Below are 16583 nucleotides of genomic sequence, written 5' to 3'. Positions count from 1 at the left end.
TTCGGTCAAGAGGGTCCTTCTCAGGATAAGGCTTCATTAAATGTCAGCCTGTAGCTTGGAAGTAGTAAAGATTTTAAATGTATTACAGCAAAAACAAATGTGTGATCAATAGGGGTGTAACAGTACACGCATTTCTACAAAAATATTTTGGTACAGGGCTTTCGGTTCGGAACACACGTACCGAAGGCAATCCTTTTTACATGCAGAACATAGTTCTGAGGGGTTTTTTTTACGTGCAGAACATAAATCTGAGTTCCCGCAAGTTTGAAAAGTTGAAAACATACATAAAAGTGCCAGGGGTATAAAAAAAGAAACTAAAGTTAGTGCAGTGTCACTGTGTCTACTCACTCTGTACCGCAAAAAGGATTTGATTTGTGCATGCATGAAAACGCTACAGCATCCATAGCGATAGCGTTAACCGCTAACCAGGAAGTGGCTAGCGGCTAACGCTAGATCTATAGATTCTTTAGTGTTTTATGTTCAGCGTCAAAGAATTTCTCTTAAAGGACATTCGTTAAAGTGTACTGAAATAAGTAGAACAGTTAAGTAGAACATATCTTTAGAAAATAAAATATTAAATGTACAAAACACACATAGATACACACACACCCTCTTACATACACATTCTTTTTTACCCAAATTAGGTTTAACAAATGTAAACTATTTAATTGAATTTTCTATTTATTAAATTTCATTTAATCAATTTATTTTCTGCCAATTTAATTCACTATTTAAAAAATCAATACAATAAAAAAGTGAATTGCATTAATTAGATTTAATATGGATTATTAATATTTGTTTATATTTAAACAAGCAGGCATTTTATTTAAATAAAAAGAATTTAAGCTATTCAAATGTTGATCACGAATGTTAATAATAATAAACTTCTTCCTCCTAACCATATCAAAATTGAACCAAACCGTGACTTAAAAATTGCGGTACGTACAGAACCGCAAAAATTTTGTACCAGTACACCCATAGTGTTCAATAATCAGTTTAGAGCACTGTGTAATTGTTTTTGTTCTCTATCCCCTGATTCCCACTGAAAGTCTACACACTCTGTTCAGCATCTCTTTCAGTGTCTTCATTAGCAGCAAACTGGTTCACATGTAACAAATCACATGCAGTGTGTAATAGTGTAAGCTCCTTAAATCTGTCAGAGGGGTTTCTCTGTTCTCCATGTAACCTAGGCAAATACCCAAAGTGCAAATAACTAAGCCATGGAGCTTTTTAAAATGTGTGCTTTGTCAAGCAATGCGAAGAGAAGCAACTTAAAATGGTTCATAGCTAATCATAGCACATTAACCTAATGGATATTTGATCTGATAATTAGTCTGTTTTTTCCTGTTTTCAAGAGCATTGGAAGCAGAAACATTGGGAAACTTTGGAGCAGCTGAATGTTATAGCTTTGAAAAATATTTTTGATGTACTGTATGCTGTTAGTGAGTTTAATTCTCCCAGATGTTTACTGTGGTGTTTCTGCATGTCCTGACCATGAAAAACTTTAAATTATTTAGTACAACAAGCTGGAGCCAGCTGTTTTGACTGCTAATTAGCTAGAAAATGGTTGATGTCTTCAAATCCCTTTTATAGTCATTGTTATTTACCAATTCACATGGCATTTGCACATGCCATTTTAACACAAAAGTCTAGCATTTTTTGAGGATCATGGGATTTTGCTACTGCTGACAAGTGTAATCTCGATAAAACTTTAGATATAGACATATAAACCAGTCCACTGAGAAGAAGGAGAAAAAAAGAGGTTGACAGATGGCTAACACATCTCTGGTAGGATCAGGATGGAAACATGCCTTAGGTCTTGTACTTTGTCTATATGATTCTCTTTATTTACTTCCTTCACAAAACATTTGAAACACAGTTTCCTGTGAGAAAATGTATACCATGTGCATAGCAGCCAGAACTACATGCTGAACTCACAAATAATTGTTTATATGTTTCTATGTGTATATGTTTATGATTATAACATTATTTAGGTGTCATGGATCAACTGGATAATAGTCAGTAGAATGTGAGTGTTGTGCACATGTTCCTGGTGGCATGTGGCTCATGGCCAACTGTAAAAAGGGTTGTAGGATATAATGTTTTCTGCATACTTAACTTTCTCAAAAATGTATATATATATTTTACAGTAATTTGCACACATTGGGTGTGTTGCACAATCATTTCTTTTATTTGATCTTAATGATAATAGTAATCAATATAATGCAAAAACAAAGTGGTAGCTCTTCATCTGAATCAGAGGGGCATCGAAAGTGATTAAAAACAAACAACTCAATTAATAAATAACAAACTACATTCTATAAACTCATAAACCCCCTTCTATCGACTAGTTTCTAAATAATTTTCTTTAAGATTTAATGGAACGGGACGTCAATGTTAAATGTGGATTACATTGCCTCTAAGGGCTTTTGTTATTTGTAGTGTAGTTTTATCGTTTTATTTTATTTGAGTAACCGTGTGTCTCAGAATGCAGACATATTTCTCATCTGGGCATTTTTTCAGTTTCCAGAATCTGTTGTCGGGACTTGATCTTATTTTTTATCTTATTCCTATACTTTAGTTTTGCTGTGGTTACTAATCTAAAAAAAAAAGGAAGAAGAGGAATAAAACATGAGTTTAAGGTCTTAGGTAAATCTTTAGAATCAGCATAGAAATGTAGCACCTTGTTCATAGACCTTGCATTTTGAGATCATTACACATGTTTTTATCACAAGCTTATCAAGTGTGATGGAACATACTTTCACAGGCATTCCCGTGTCCACAGTTCTGATTTAAAGAAAACTGATCCCCTTAACAGAAGTAAATAAGGGCAAATCAAATCTGTTCAGAATGAAACATCATGAGGGTACCACCTGACCCATGTACCATAATGCCCATGTTAATGTTAGTACAGTTTCGCCGTATCTCATGGAATGGCTTCTGACGGTAAAGATAAAGCAGGTTGCTGATTGGCCATTGTGTATCATATTTTATAACAACTGATGTGTGGCGTGTACACTGAGACTTATTGAGGTGTCCTGGTAAATTAACATTGGAAAGCAAGCGTGAAAGGAATGTTTCCACGTGAATAACTTGCACCTTCTCTGCGTTTCATGTACTTTTAGGGGTTCTAAATACTTTCTTGTTGTTGGTTTGTCACTGGTGTGTCCTAGTCAGAAAAATGCAGAACATTAAAAAAACAAAGGCAGTTATACTGCCCTATACATCGGCAAGACTAAATTTGTGCCAGTTCATGGTTAACTCTCATCCAGGTCATTGCCCTTTAACTTCTTGATTCCCAGAATACATGCTGTCTTTCACAAACACATTCTACTCATGACAGTTTAACCAGGAGCTCATGTTCAGTGCAAATTCATGTACATTTTGTTCCAAATCCACCCATAAGCTTCTGTAAGAAGGAAGTCAAAACATAATGCTTCAGAAAAAGAAATAAGAGCTCCCTCTCACACTTCAGCACCAATACACTTCAGTCTCATTTTGAAATCGCATCATTTATAAAACATTTGCATGTTTAGACTTGATGTGAAGTAAGTAGAGAGAATTCAAAACAAACAGCAGAGGAAGGACAATGACCAGTCAGGAGAACAGAACAAAAGATTTGTCTTGAACTTTCAATAAATAGCTGTTCACATTTAAGCAGTTCAACTTTTACACTTTTGGTTGAAAAGTTTGCATCCCCAATATTTTTTTAACTTGAAACATGGAAGAAAATGGAATGGATTTTTTGTCATGTCTATTTAGTTCTTTAAAATTCATCTTAAAAAAAAAGTGGTGTATGACATGCAGCCAGGCTCTCACAGATCTATCAAGAGAAATGTCTACGCCAAAACAGGTCAAATATTTCATCTGAGTGGAGAATATGAGCTTCTCAGAGTATTTTTACTTTATGTTACTTTATGTTATTTGCAAATGTCTGGTCAGTATTCTCAGAGCAGAGAAGGGGATATCAATTTGACTTTTAAGACGAGTTACAGTTTTTCCAATTAATGTAATCAATCAGAGAATTTAGGAGGGGTTTTTTTTACATTTAAATTACATTTGTATTTTATTTGTATATTTTATAGTCATAAAATAATCTTACATTGACATCTTGGATAATTCTACACATTTTCAGAAATGAGACTCAGCTTCAGGTGAGGACTAAAGGTGCACTCAGTTGTCCATGTTTCCTTGTGTTCATATTTGTTACTAGGAAGAAGGGCTCACAGCATGAGCTGTGGTGGTCAAAGTCTAAAAGTGGTGGGCATGCTTTCTTTATAAGGATCTTGGAAAAATGTTGATTTGTAAAAGTTTGGAGCAGGTGGGATTTTTAGGTGGGTTGTGAAAACTGCTGTGTTTAGCTGATCTATGATAGTGGTTAGTTCTGTCAAAACACACAAACACACACATACACACACACACACACACACACACACACACACAAACACACACACATTCTTAAAAAAAAAAGGAAAGAATGCCAATTGTAATGAGGGTCTCCCATCATAAATCAGCTGTTGTCTGAAAAGATGCATTTAACACTGAGTGGACAAGCATGTTACACCCCCAAATGCAAATTCTGAAAGTACAGAGCATTTAAAATGTTTTGAATTATAATGTCACCCTAAATGTGAATAAAAAGCTTCAGGTTCTTTTCTTTATATTTAGTTCAGGATATGTTTAAAATATATTTGGTATGTTTTATGTATAATTGTAGAGCAGTTTGAAATGTGACTGCAATAACAATCTAATTTGTATAGATTGTAAAAAACTGGAATAAGTTGATGTAAGTTTGGTACCTGAATACCCTTAAGTTCCAAATTGTGTCAGCATGCTGGCACTGTTTGGTAGCTCAAGGATTGCAAACACACAGAGAAAAACTTCATCTATAATTTTTAACCATGGGAGGAATTGATGAATTTCTCTTGCTATGCAACACATGCAATTAAACATATTCACTCTTTATATATTATATGTTTGCCTTTAGATAAATGGAATGTTCTTTACAGTGCCACATTATTTACACTGGCACATTTGAAACCCAGTGAGAGTTTGACCACATTGTTAATGAGATTTAGCAATTTAAAAGACAGTTGAAAATCTACATCACAAAATGTGGTCAAATATGGCAGCTACTTTTTACTAAATGTGAAACAAATCTGAAGGCATTTTAATCACTGCATTGTGAGAAGGATTAGGAGATTTCAGAGCTGCTAATTAAACCCACTGTAACTGCTCATATGCAAGCAAGCAAGATTGAACCAGCTGGCCATGTGTTCCTTTGCATTTTACATATTTCTGGTTAAATACAATTCTGCTACCTCTCATGCAAAAATTTCCAAGTCTCTGGAGAGATATCGTGGTGTTGGGCCTCCTTTTTCCAACTTCACCTTTGTAGGTAAAAAGGCTGTTTTCAGCCCCAGCTGAAATTTTTTTTTAGAACAATAGGAAAGCTACGATTTTAGTCTGCCTTTAAGTGGGGAAAAAAGAAAGAATGGATGATTTTGTGTGTGTGTGTGTGTGTGTGTGTGTGTGTGTGTGTGTGTGTGTGTGTGTGTGGTCTTCCTATAACATCTTTGTCCATATGTAAGTTGGTAAAGTGCGAGATTACAGAAGGCTGTATATGGTGGGTCTCTAACTGACCTCCCATGGTGCCTCGTTATAGAAAGGCTCATTCTAATGTATAGGGTTTTTTCCATAGCTAAGGAAAGCATCAAATTATCATTGTAAAGGCCTCATACGGAGTGGGTGTGGCGTGACAGCGGTAGAGCTTCACTGTCTCTTCTCAGCTGTGTAAAATGAGACATTTAGGTCTTGTTCCTTTCATCCTTCATACTCGCTAACTGGGCTTTCTTCAGAGGTCACAGGGCAACCCAGTGACCGGGTTGGCCAAATAATTTGCTTTCTCAATCACTCAGTTTTGGACTCTTAAATTTTTTTCTGTGCTTTTCTTCTCTCAGATCGTTTCATCTTTTTCATTTCTCTTACTAATGAATGATGAATATACTATGAATGTGGCAATCATGCATTTAAAATCATACATTCAGACTATTTTTCAACAATTGCTTTATTTTCATTTCTTTTATCTCAAGATCCATTGTTCTATAGTTGGCATTCTTAGTAAAGCTAGTGCAAAATGAAATATCATGTTATACTATACTGTTTATCATGAAGATGTCCAAAGATGCCTCATGAAGTATTGTGGTATATTTCTGCTCTATTGCTAACCTTAGAAGATGTCTTGATTTAAGCTCTCTGGCAAAGAGATCACCCTTTTGTATATAACAGAAAAGGATATAAACAGAACGGATTGCAGCAAGAAAGAGCCCAAGGATACTAGTCACAAATCATTGCTTTTTGTAGAAGCCATTTGCAATGACATTCTATTTGTGAGCAAAATCTTTTGTCTCCCTCCTGCTCTCACCCATAGCTACTCTGTCTTTACTGTCTCTACCTTGTATGCTTCCTTAATCACTTCAGCAGTTTGGATTTCAGGCATGTAATGATGGGTGTGTATACGATGAGATTTAAAAGGAGGTTTCAGTCTGATCCTGCTCATTATTCACTATGCAGTTGTATCTAATCCACTTAATAATATATGTAGAGCGGGACTAAGTGGCAGAGTTGCCATAGAAACGGCCTATCTGATCTCTTAGGAATGTCAGTGTGTGAGCATGTGTGTCTAAGAGAAATGTGAAATAAGAGCAGAGAGAATATGGTGATATAGAAAGGGAGAAAACCACAGTCGGAGGGAAGGAACTCTCCATTTCTAGACTCTTACAATGATTGACTAGAGAAGGGATGACAAATATCATACTTCCCTGACTGTAATCTGGGCCATCTTTTAGTGATTGTGGTCAATTGTTTGAAACATCCTAAGCTACTTTTTGACATGCCTCTGTGTTTCTGGGGTTGTGTCTATTTAAACAAAGAAAAAACTTATACACTACACTAGTGTGGAGGTGTGTTAATTGGAGAACATTACGGCAACATTAAAGTGATGCTATAGTCTATGTTCATGGTGATCCTATGAGCCACTCTGAGATATTATCTTCTCTCATTCATCTTTGGCCCTTGACAATCTTTTTTTCTAGTAGAAAGAGGCATTTCCTCTCTTTCATACCCCCCTATTGTAGACATGCAGGTATTAGCAAAGACTATGCTGAGCCTTTAATCTCAATGATCAAAATAATTTTCTTATTGTTGAAATGTTTCATCCTCCCACATAGATGCATGCAATAACACACAATAAGCTCACATTTGAGCTCACGTTTTCTTTTGAAATTGTCTACCTGCAGGCGACATTGACATTTCATTGTGTCAAACACATTTGCCTCTCTCTGAAATTATGTGCTTCAGCAATCTTGTTTTCACTTCTTCCCTCTGCCAGTCCCTTCTATTCAGAAAGATCACATGTGCAAAGTAAGCTGGTTTCTGAATACACAAACGAAAATCTTACTTGCAGTGAACTGGTAAGTTTGTACTGGGTCACGCATTGCTTGCTTTTTACTGAAGATGAGGTGAGGCAACACAATGCATGAATGTAATGGAAGAGGGATGGAAGCACTGAGCATAGCTTGCAGGTGTGTGAAGAAACATAAAAAAGACGACAAGCAAGTAATTGGGTTACAGACTGTCATTCAGTCACTCATAAAGCGGCTGCCCTAACATGGGAAAAAAAGCAGTACATTATGTTCCTTTTAGTAGCTCAGTTTAGGGCTCTCTGTACATTCAAGGTGCGCTGAGTAGTTTCACAAATATTTTATTGCTTGTACTTGTCAGCAGATTTAAACACAATTAAACAGCTATAAGAGGTTTTGGACTAATTTATGAGACACAACAAGTCACCACCATCGTCAAAACATTATTCAAGTTAATGTCTTTGGGATGAAGTGTTAATTTCTCCTAATAAAGTTTCAGAGATTTGTAGAATCTGTACCAAGTTGAATTCAGATGGTTATGGTGACTGGACCAAAACATTGCTAATACACTTTCTGTTGTTTTTACTACAAATCTTTAGATATGCTAGCAAAGCTGATATACACTGCAGTGACATTAAATCCAGGACATTCAGTTTTTAGCACTGAAAGCTCAATGGAACCCTGTACATTCATTCATTCATTCATTCATTCATTCATTCATTCATTTATTTATTTATTTATTTATTTATTTATTTATTTATTTATTAGCAGAATTTCCAGACTTCTTTTTACTATGCCTATGTGTCACATGATAATCATGCTAATGTTTTAAATCGCCTACTTCAAAGGGCAGTACTAATCAATAGTATTGAATACTAATCAATATGTCATCCTATACTATTCAGATATGAACTCAAATTTCTAAAGATTATGACTCTAGCTTGTATCAACTTAAATTACTTCCTAATTGATTTTTTCAGAAAATCCTGTCAAAAAGGGACTAACAATTATGACACAATATTTGTAATATTTAACATACTAATCATGTTTATGTCTATAATGGGGATGAGGGGTCATGTAAGTAGAGCTCTGACAGGTATCACTGTAGGATGAGAAATGCTGAAATGTCTGGGGTTTGGACACTTTGTGGTTTTGATGAAATGATAAGTGGTTTGTTACTCAGGAGTGATAAAGAGAAAGTAATGAATCACTGGAATACATTGACTCTGTATAGCACTCAGATGAAAGACGAAAAATACATTTGGTGAATACAAGAAATACTAGGCATATTATTACATTAATGTCCAAATCCATCTACAGCAGGCTTGGACAATTAATTTTCTGAAGGGACCACAAGAAAAACTGGAACTGTTTTGAAGGGCCGAACTAATTGGCTAAACATGATTCTGCATAATAATATTTGTTATCACTTTATTAAAAAGCAGTGAATTATATGGTTTGGAATAGCTGTTACTGGTAAAAAAAAAAAATACATGTTATGATAAGGGTATTAAAAATGTAGTTCATATGTGCATACAAAAAAATATATATCTAATATAATCGTACATATAAAATAGATATCATTATATCACTAATTAATTTTATTTTGCACATAACACTTTTAACCTTCACAAAACAGTACTGAAGATGTGCATGTTTGAGACCAACAATTAATGAACTTTATTGCTTTTTGTATTAAAAATAAAATTAAATATAACAAACACATGAGAAGGCATGCTCAGAAGACATTAGATATAATTGGATCTAACGTCTTCTGAGCATGCCTTCTCATGTGTGGACAATTTTCCTCTGATCATGCTTTTTTTAGTGTTGGCAAGTGGGTCGGAAATTTGCATTCCATTAGCTTAAAACAATTGCAGTTTGCTCATGAAAGAATTGGCTGCACATTGCATGTACAAAAAGGCCTTTGCAATGAAGTTTGGTATTTAGTTTATTCATTAGTGCAGTTGCAACAACAGCAAATTTAAAAACTGCTATCTAGTCTGCATCTGAGCGCTAGGATGTCTTTAATTTTCTTCCCACAGAACTCTTGAATCTCTGATCTGAAGGTTCATACTTTTTTAAGAACTTTGCCCAGCCTGAGCCATCTGACAGCTCTGTGGTAGCCTACTGTATGTCATGATGTTCAGTTTTATGCTGCTTCAAAACTGCAACATATTGTTGATGAATCTTTGCTCTTGCCCTGATGAACATCAATAAATACATTTTAACCACTGACTTACATAATACCTCCAAATACTTACAGAACACCAATTATTGTTCAGGGTTCATTTCATTCACTTAATCCCGCATCCGCTTCAAAGTTCTGACATTTTTCCATGTCAGATTTGAACAACCATCCGTTGTAACACCTGCCAGTTTGTCCCATTTCAGTTCCAGCTTGTCCAAGCATGCATTTTCCACCATGAACAAATCATTCCCTGTTGCCACCCCTTTAATCGACCGCATTGCTTCAAGCTCCTCGGTACTCTGAAAGTTCTGCGTTATTCTACGTACAAAGATAAATAACTGGGCTGTGTCATGTGCTTTACAACTCTCATCTAACACTAAGGAGATAAGATCAGAATTACGATTTGTTTTGCAGCTGAAACTCCAAAAACTTACACATTATCCTTGATCCTTCTTATTATGGCTCATCTGAAGAGGGGCACATTCTTAAATGCCTATTTCTTCTTTGAGCATGTTAGCACTGCAGAGTTCACCAAAAAATGATTTGATCAACTCTCCATCATAGGCCAATTTAAAAGTATAGAAGTGGTCTTAATGAAAAAAGCAAATAAGTTGTATTGTGTGCATAGTGTACAATTATTTACATTTGATTTTTTACTATTCTATTTGATTTTCTGAACTTATGCACCCTGAACATGGAAGAGATCTTCATCTAAGCAGATTTTCACAGGAAGTGTGTGCTTGTATTTCTGTGTGAAAATGTTCTAATTGTTAGTGAAAAAAATTAATCCCAATAAGTTTCACTAATACAGACCTTTTCTGAAAAAAATTTATGTGCAAGAATGTAAGTATATGTTCATTCATACATGGACAGGGATTCTGTATGTTCCCTGAAAATCCCATTCCTGAGGCCTTCATTCAATACAACCAAGTTCCATCCAAATGCTACATGTTTACCTCACAAGTTTCTGTTTTTGAGGTCATGCTTAACTTTTAACCTCCAGTCCAGTGCCATAACCCAAAAAAAATCACATTATACTGAAAGTAAGCTCACCAGTTGCCTCCAGTACAGTTCAAAGCAGGATAAATCTGAGTGATAAAAGGGGCAAATATGAGGGTGCCAGCATAACACCTGGTTGACTTCCTAATGGGGATCTTTCTCTGTTTCCCCTGATCCCTTGACTGTGCACAGCAGGTGGAAGTTCTGGCATCAGAGATGGGAAATAATGAAGTACAAATAGTTTGCTACTGTAGTTACATAGATGTTTCTGGTATCAGTACTTTATTTTACTATTTATTGTGCTGTCAACTTTTTACTTTCACTCATTAAATTTTTTACATAAACATCTGTACTTTCAACTGCTTACATTTTCAAACCAGGTTTGTTACTTTAGTTTTAATCTATTTGGTGACATGATCAATATTTTTTATTCTTACAGCATGCCGTTTTCAGCCCATCAACCTATTTTTTGTCATTGCACTTATTTTTCAATCTACCACTTGTGTATCATTTTCTGGCTCTCACACACCACAGATGAAGACTAGGCTACAAAGCTAATAACAAGCAAGGCAGAAGGCAACAAGAAGTATAGCTAATGTGGAGGAGACAGAGGGAGTCAGCGATGTAAACATGACTGAGAACAGAGACATAAAATTAATATATTAATATGACATAAGGTCCAGTTACCAGCGTGACAGGTAATCATGGCTACTTTTTACTTATATACATGTCAGAGCCCAAACTTATTTACTTTAACCTGTTAGCCTTTGCCACAGCTTTTGGGGCTCACAGCTGAAAATGCCCTTCCTAACTTTTATGTGAGTGAAAAAGTATAGTCAATGCTTCAAATTTTTTCAAGTCTTTTAAAACATAAGTAAATCTCTTGCCATCTTTGTCAGGTACTGATCTGCTCAGCTGTGTGTGAGAAGGGTCTCAAGTTAAGATAAGATGCAAGAGAATGCCAAACAAAATGGATCATAAAAAATACCATAACAAATCTACAAAAATTTAAATGCACACTGTTAGTGTACACTGTATATACATTCCTTTTATTTCTCAGAACAGCTTTTAAAGCTAGTTATTCATAAGAGCTTATATAGATGTTTTGTTTGTTTTTTTCTCTTTGTGTATATGATAAATGTATTCAGTAAAACAACATTTTGCACGAAGAAACTTATGGGATTTATTAGAACATTCACTTGATCCTTTTCACATGGCAGGGACAAGACAAGTCTTCGCTTTAGGTAATCTGTGTATGCTTGCCTTTGAGAAAGAAGATTTGGACAAGTGGGGGGAGGGGCGGGGGGACAGTAATAACTCAAACACTGACTGGTAGGATCAAACTGACATATTTGTAATAAGGAAAACTATGCCTATGTAGCTCCAGGGCATAGAAAACCTACTTCAGTTCACACACCTAAAGGCCACAAATTTCCTTTGCAGTGATGCGAACAATTCTTTGTCACATACAGTGGGCTTTACCTGAATTGGAATTTACCTGAACTGAATCCAGTTATCTGTCAAAAATACCTACACATTGCTTTGCTTTTATGACAATTAACTTTTTCCCCCAAACTTTTATACTAACAGATTATTTGTAAAATCCTAGCTGGAGCCTTAAGTAGTAAATGTTTAAATCTCCCTCATCCTTTCTGTCTTTTGGTTGACACCATATATCATAATTAAGCTCCTGCGTTACATCCGTCCTGCCCCATAATTCTTGCCAGGCCCTTTTAACACTTGAGCGGAGAAATGAAACAGTCGCCTTGAGAAGCTTGGGCTGCCAGTAATGTTAACTTCGAACACACCAGTGGTTTTCTAGAGATATTTTTTTGTCTTCTGTAGTATTGCTTCCTTTAATTCTCCTTTTCCTTCTATTTCCTTACCCCTCCTCCTTTCTTCAGTTTTTCTCCCAACCCCATCCCATTCCACCTCTCCACCCTATTCAGCGCCTTGGGCGTATCTCACTGGCTGCCATCAAAGGCAGACTGGCTTAATGGTGTGTAGGTAACTCTGTTGTTAGGCATTCACTCTGCCAGGACAAAAAAAAATAAGAAGAGATGGTTCCCTAACAAAGGCCATGTCAGACAGGGAAATCTTTTAGCCAGACCATGGCCCTTCTGCGGCCTCTATGAAAGGGGACATTGTTTAGAGGGACACAGAGGGAGGAGGACAAGGGGGAAGGGAGAGATAGACGGATAGGGATTTTTTTCCTTACTCTGTTTTAGGGAGTGAAGGAAGGAAGGTTAATAAAAGTCAGACCAGCTAGATGAGGGCCACCTGTTGGAATAGAGACCCTTATGCTCTGTGTGTGTGTGTGTGTGTGTGTGTGTGTGTGTGTGTGTGTGTGTGTGTGTGTGTGTGTGTGTGTGTTTGTGTGGGTGGGTCGGTGGGTGGTTTTTTGTAAGATTAAGAAAGCAAAGCATTCACATAGAAGTGTCTAGAATGCATGTATTTTTAAGTGGCAAGGACACATTAGGATTAAAATATCTGACAGTTTTGTTTAATAGGTGCATTTCTACTCGTCCTGTAGGTACTTGAACTGCAGGTTATATTTCCTTTTGGTGACTGAGGTTAGGGTTTGGATTAAGTTTAGGTCTAGGCATAGCATTAATTAGGTGCATTAATAAAAATAATAATAATTAATAATGCTGTCACAATAGATGGTTTTCACGAAAATGAGACACATGCGTGTGTGTGTGTGTGTGTGTGTGTGTGTGTGTGTGTGTGTGTGTGTGTGTGTGTGTGTGTGTGTTTGTCAAGGTTTACAATGTCTCCTCTATTTGTGAAAGCACAGGAAAGAGAAATCTTTTTACCTAATGTACCTCCACCCATCACATCACCCCCTATAGAAACACAGGCAAGTGGCAGCATGCATTCTTCCTAGAACATGCATACAAATCTATGTGTAAGAATCTGGGGCGGCATTGTCTCATGTTATTTGGACTTACTCCCTAAATTGTCTTGAATTCAACTAAGAGCAGGGTGCGCTAACCACAGCTGAGTCAGCTCAGCTAACATAGGTCACCTGAAGCTAAGATGGTGAGGGTGTGTGTTTGTGTCTACTTGGCAAGCACTCTGTTTGTATTAGTCTAGGAGATGAGGAATTTGTCGACTTATCCACATTCAGGGTATGCACACTAGCACACACACACATCTGGTCTTGTACCAACCCACAATCTAAACACACACTGTATCTGCAATATTTGTACACATAGTCTTACTGTAACAGATACACACTGAGTCTTTGTACATTCACTCTCAAACTTTCACTCCATATGAGTTGTATCTGAATCTTCTTTCAGTATAATCCTTGCCATGGTTTACCTGCCAATAACAGGACAGTGAGACATCCTCCTTCTATTAATAGTATATTTGGCAGCTCAGACAGCATTGAGAGAAAGGTAGTGGTGAGAAGAAAAGACCTTAAAAAGCTCACAGAAAGCAAACTATTCCACTGGCATCTGGTCATACCTTCATGCCCACGTTAGATCTGTAGTATTAAATTGCAACCTAAAACTTCTGTAACTTTCTTACAATTTCACCTGACATATTTTACAACAGAAAACATGGTGTCCTGGATATAAAATCATAAAGAACATGCAAGGAAGTCCAAACTAATTTAACAAATCAGTTCAGACGTAAAAGAACATATCCTGACACTTCAGTGTAATATTTCTTATTCCCATAGCTGTTGATTAAGGACATCCTCAAAATAATGAATGAAAATGTATATCATATAACCAAATTATAACCGGGTTTTAAAGATAGGAAAGCTTTTTGTTCACAATGCAAGAGAACACAAAACACACTGTCATGCACAGGGGGTTGGACACATAGAAACGAATTTCCGTTATGACACATTAATAGTGTTCATAGTACATTTGCTCATTGTGTGTTTGACTTTTGCACGTACAAAGGAAAAGAGAACATAACACAAAAAGTCTTGCAGGTGTAAGGATTGTGGTTACTGTGTATGTGAGAGGATTGTACACTTTTATACAAAATGATTTATATGCTACAATGCACTTGGTCATTTATTAACTAGTAACGTATTGCCTGTGTGTAAGCAAAATTTAATATCCTTAATCCCATGCGGTTTGTGCTGTATTCGTTTATCATTGGAGTGCAGACAAACATGTTCCTGCAAGTTGTTGTTTAACCCATGAGCTTCGCAGAAATGTCATTAATTTGCACCCTCACCACAAAATGAAATTACACTACCGGTTGGAACAAAGGATTTCAGAAAAAGATGTCAATTATGTGCCTCAAAGTACTGTTGATCTACAAACATGCACAGCAACAGAGGAATTCTTTCCAGACTCCTCTATTTAAAGACATTCTTAATAGTTTGGGGGAATCAATAAAATTGAATAGTACCTTAATTCCAAAAGTTGACAAAGGACATAACCAAATGTTTAGTACCAAGTGTCAGTAAAAGGAAGTGGAGGCTACGAATTGAAATTGTTTAAATGCTATGCTTGTTAGCATGTTTAAAGTCATCATAGGGTCAAAAGGGGACACCTGGTAACTTTGCCACTACGGATGTGCGTCCCATTTGGAGGGTTTAACTCCCCCCTGCTTTTCTCCTGTCTTCAAACAGCACTATTAACACTATGCTACTTAGCTTTAGTAATTACAGCCTGTAAAGGAGAAGATGCCGCTTCACCTTTCATCATCGAGATGGAACTTAAGTAGGTAATGTCCACAGCAGCAGTCGCAATACTGCTCTTATATGACGTGAGATCCCCCCCGGTTTTAGACCAGAAACAACCCATGTTGGACTGAATCAACAAATAATTTAATTATTAATTATAAATTATTGATAAATTAGTTATTAACAAATACATTTAATATTGTTTAGCACTTGCCAACACTTTCAGAAATAATTTTCCAAGTACTCAACAAATATGGAAACTTTTTTATACTGTTTTAAATTGAGCTACAAATTGTTTATAGACCAGTGATTTAATCTAATTTAATATGTTTTGAGAATCAAAAGCTTTATGCCTGCAAAATCATGAAATGCATTAATTTCTTTAATAACCTTAATTCTAAAATCTATAAATGTAGACAAAAGTACCTTTAGATTGAACTTGAAATGTTCTACTACATGTACATCAGTGTAGTAATTTATACATCTTATAAATATTATTTAATTTCAAATGCAGGCTGCCAAATTACAAAAAGAGCAAACAACCTGTAATGCATTTGTAAATACTGGCACATTATTCATCAGATAATATAGAGCTTGTAATTACACAATTTTGTGTTTGTGTAATCTCTGCATAGCTCATCTTGTAGTTTACGATGTTAATTTGGTGTAAATGTGGACATAAGGTCAGACTCCGGCAGCATTAACCACACTTATTGAAAACCTCAGGAGACTGGGTATTAAAATGTCAAGCTAGTGTAAATAATCTTAGACTTCCAATGGTGTTTGAACGCTGGAGATAAGTAACTTTGTGTTCCTTGTGTATATCAGCAGTAACTAGACAAAATCAGTTGAGACTTATACTTAGTCCTCAGAGTGGAAATGATGATTTCCAGTGTATGACTATGTGGGCTTGAATTTGTGGCCTGATGTGAGTATCTGCTTTAACCACTAGGTAAGAAAAGATGAGGAAATGCCATTGGCATGTGGACTGGCACAGCTCAGTAATTATTAGTGTGGGGTGAGAGAGTGCAACAAATAGTACTCAGGATCAAATAACATCCCAGTTCATATCCTTCATGCTGATTCGTCAGTAATTTGGCAAGGGACCACATTAATGACACTTCATTCCCTGCTTGCTTTGTCACTCCAGGTTAGTAGACTTTGATACAGTTTCTCTGTAAGGCAATAGATTGACCCATATATCTCCAGTATTCTCTATGAGTGAGTAGTGTATAAGATTTGCCTCCTGCAAAGACAGGAAGAGAAGGGGAACAGGAAGCTTGTATTTTGACACTAGTGTCTGTGAGTCTGTGAT

The 16583-nt window shown here is 36.2% G+C and overlaps 1 protein-coding gene across 3 annotated transcripts in view; it reads left to right on the top strand.

The window, feature by feature from the left end:
- col4a6 (collagen, type IV, alpha 6) overlaps positions 1-16583 on the top strand; it is a 73169-nt gene that overhangs the window by 13032 nt on the left and 43554 nt on the right. The gene's annotated exons all lie outside the window — the stretch shown is intronic.

The sequence above is a fragment of the Silurus meridionalis genome, chromosome 6 (assembly GCF_014805685.1).
Source record: "Silurus meridionalis isolate SWU-2019-XX chromosome 6, ASM1480568v1, whole genome shotgun sequence".
NCBI lineage: Eukaryota > Metazoa > Chordata > Actinopteri > Siluriformes > Siluridae > Silurus > Silurus meridionalis.
The sequence above is the reverse complement of the archived record's forward strand: the minus strand, read 5'-3'. Positions and strand labels throughout refer to the sequence as shown.